The 3668-nt window shown below is 59.7% G+C and overlaps 1 pseudogene; it reads left to right on the top strand.

Annotated features, from left to right (window-relative positions):
* The first annotated feature begins 2243 nt into the window (after window positions 1-2243).
* On the top strand, window positions 2244-3225 carry LOC147341201 (melanoma-associated antigen 11-like; annotated as a pseudogene).
* Window positions 3226-3668: the final 443 nt, after the last annotated feature.

Raw genomic sequence — 3668 nt, 5'->3', positions numbered from 1 at the left:
TGGGAGCCTGGGATAGGGGTGGGCACTCAGGTGGGCAGAGGGGAGGGTTACATGGGACCCAAGTGAAAGTGAGGATGCTGAGGGGGGATTTAGGGGGCCCTGGGCCCCAGAACAGAGGCAACCCCAGCAAAACCCGCCCCTGCCTCCAGGCATGGGAGACCCCCAGGTGAGAGGAGCAAATGTGGTGTGTCCCAACTTCCGCATCTGGGTCTTAGAGAGGCTGGGGTCCTGGTGTGAGGAGTGGGCTGTCTGCATGAAGATGGGCCACCCAGGACCTGCAGGGACACTAGGTGGAGACCCTGAGGGAGAGTCGGCCCTGGACCCCAGAACCCAGCATCCCCCTCTCCGCCTCTGCTGTCACCCTGGAGCCTGTAGGTGCTGCCCCCTGAGGGCAGCCTCTCCATTTGGACCAGCTGCAGGTCTGGGTTGAGGGGTCAGGAGGCTGCAGGTGGGCAGAGGGAGGGGCCCAGGCTCCATCAGACAGTGAGGGAGGACCCAGAGGAGGTCACCTAGGAAGGTCCTTAGGAAACATCCCCCTCCCAACTGTAGCACCTTGGGGTTCAGTGGGATGCAGCTGAATTTGAGGGGCCCCAGGGTGAGCCTGGGCAGGAAAGGCCTGAGGCTGCCCTTGGGGAGGACTGCCGGGTCCCCTGCTCAGAAAGAAGGGAATCCACCTGCAGGGCGGTCCTCTGTACCCCCGCGGGAGCCCAGCACGGAGGCCAGGGTGATGCACTCTTCCTGCCAAGGTGCTTGAGGTGGAGCTTGGTGGTGGGCGGCGGGGTGGGGGGGCTCTGGAGGGCTCAGGCTTCGGGGGGAATCGGTCAGCATGGGTCAGGCCAAGCTGCACGGCAATCAGAGCAAAGGTCCTGAGGATGGACTGAGGATCAGCTTCCCCAAGAACAGTAGGGACCCTGTGTGGTGGGGGTGGGGGAGCGTCTATGGTGGAGGCGGACCCAGAGGGGGAAGACTGTGTTGGGGCAGCCATCTGCGGAGCATGTCTGCTTGGCAGCAGGAGGAGTCCCAGAGTCACCAGGAGTCAAGGTGAGGACCCTGAGGAGAAGTGGGGAACCCCAACTCCCAGCACAAAGAGGGGGCCACAGAAATCCCTCCTGCCTGCCCTAGAAACCATCAGAACCCTGAGGCCCACCTTCTCAGCCAGATGGTTGGTCAAGGCCAGGGGGCCTTCCTCTGAGGGTCTGGACTCCGGCCCTCGCAGAGGTCAGGGGGAGCACTGGGGAGACCCCCTCCTCACACACAGTACTTGGAGCCCAGCCTGCCGTGCCCCTTTGGTGACACTGGGGTCGCCCAGAATAGGTGGGTGCATTGGTGCTCTCACTTCCAGTGTCATGCATGTTAAGGCCTTTGCTTATGGAGATGGGTCACAGTCAACAGAGGGCACTGCCCCCGTCCTTCCAGGGTGTCAAGGAGGAGACTGAGCCACATGCCCGTCATCCCAGCAGAGGGACTCCATAGAGTTTGGCCGCCCCTTGTTGTCCCTTGTGAGCCCTGTTAGCCCTGGGCAGGCGTGACCAGTATTCAGGGCCCCTCTCTCATCTCATACTGAAATTTCCTTTCAGTACAGGGAATTTGTCTTGAGAATGTTGCCTCAGGACCACAGACAGGAGGGCCCAGACACTGCCAGGAGGAAGTGGAGGGCCCTCTGTGAGCACAGGGGGAACCACTCACCTCAGGACAAGGGGAACCTCACCAAGTACAGCCCAGGCCTCCGTCAGCACCAAGGGCCCCAGTGCCATGCCACAGTCTACGGCCGAGGTGCCCCCTTGTTTCCTCTCACAGGGGCTCCAGGAACCCAGAGGTGAAAGCACAGGTCTGAAGCTCGTGTCCACAGGTTGCAGAGCAGAGGCGGTCCAGGCAGTGCCAGGAGTCTAGGTGAGGTGGGTGCCCTGAGTGTGCATCAGAGGTTCCCTATCCTAGAACAGACGGGACCTCACAAGGCCCAATTCCCCCCACCATATCAGCCCCAGAACCTCAGTCTGTGCTGACTGCACCCCTGGGTGCCACCTCACTTCCTCCTTTGGGTTAGCAGAAGACAGCCTGCCCAGGAGGAGCGTCCCTGTGAGGCCCGAGAGCACCCCTCAAGAGGAGACCTGTCAGTGGCCTGTGTCAGTCCACCCAGGGTGGGTTTCTCAGCCAAGGCGGTTCATACCCCCTCTCTCCCACAGGCCCGTGGTCCCCATCTGTCCTCCTGCCTGACTTCAGTCTGTGGTTTGATCCCAGTCATCATGCCTGGGATGAGCGAGCTCCATGAGGAGAGTGAGGCCAACCTTCAGGACCCAAGGGAGGCTGAGAGCCCAGTGGAGGGACTGTTTATTTAGGGGGAGGAGGTGAAGGAGGAGGAGGAGGAGGAGGAGGAGGAGGCTGCATACGTTTCTCCCTCCTCCTCGCTTTCCTCCTCCTCCTCTGTCCTGTTCCTGGGCACCCGGCAGGAGCTGGAGCTGGCTGATGCTGAAGCCCCCATCCCCCCTGACCTCGAGCCCTCAAGGTGCCTTTCTCTCCCCAGTGCCATGGCTGCCACTCCATGGAGCCAATCCAAAGATGAGGCCTCCAGCAGCCAAGACTAGGTGGGGCCGAGAGCACCCAGTGGGAAGGTGCCACGTCCACGCACCCAGACCCACTGCACTGCTGGTGGTGGAGCTCATGCACTTCCTGCTCCTCAAGTGTCACAGCAAGGAGCCAACCACGAAGGAAGAAATCCTGAACATGGTCCTCAGAGAGGACGGGCACCACTTCCCTGAGGCCCTCCGCCAAGCCTCGGAGTGCCTGCAGCTGGTTTTTGGCGTGGATGTGAGGGAGGTGGACCACACGAAGCACACCTACATGCTAGTGAGCGATGGGCACAGCATGCCCAAGGCCGGCCTCCTGGTGGTGCTTCTAGGCATGACCCTCCTGGAGGGCAACTGCGCCCACGAGGAGGAGATCTGGGAAACCCTGAACAACATGGGCGTATACACCTGGAGGGAGCACTACATCTATAGGGACCCCAGGGAGTGCTGACCCAAGTGGGTTCAGGAGGGGTACCTGGAATATCAGTAGGTGCCCCGCAGTGACCCTGCTTGCTACCAGTTCCTGTGGGGTCCCCAGGCCTATGTGGAGAGCAGCAAGAGGCACGTCCTAGAGCATCTGCTCAAAATCAATCCAGGGGCTTCCAGGTCCTTCCCACTCCCACCTGCAGAGGCTGAGAGGGAGGAGGAAGAGGGGCCCTGAGCCAGAGCAGCAGCCAGACTCCTTCCAGGCCCACGTCCAACAGCGTGTCCTGGGGGCAGGAAGGGGGGCTGATCCTTCCCTCCGTGACTGAAGAGGGAGCGGTCAGCCTTCTCAGTCTTGAGGGCCTGGGCCAGTAGCGGGGACACGGTGTGTAGCATCTTTGGGTTCCTTCTTTCCACAGTGACTTGGAGATTCATCTCTGCTTTCTTTACGAATTTTTCAAATGTTTTTTTCAGCTGAAGGCTTAATAAACTTCAGTATCTAACTTTGTGAATGACAATGGTCACACACGTATAGGTACTTACCAAGTTTAAGGACAGGAGTTTTGCTGTTCCGTAAAAGAGCCTGGGAACTCTCCTATTTTATTTTGTGACCCTGAGGAAGCTAACATTTCATTGGAATAGGAATTTTCTTGGAAATGGGAAAGAACAATATAATTTATG

The sequence above is a fragment of the Bos grunniens genome, chromosome X, assembly GCF_055505025.1.
Source record: "Bos grunniens cultivar Pamir isolate PY7600 chromosome X, Bosgru_T2T1.0, whole genome shotgun sequence".
Lineage (NCBI taxonomy): Eukaryota > Metazoa > Chordata > Mammalia > Artiodactyla > Bovidae > Bos > Bos grunniens.
The sequence above is the reverse complement of the archived record's forward strand: the minus strand, read 5'-3'. Positions and strand labels throughout refer to the sequence as shown.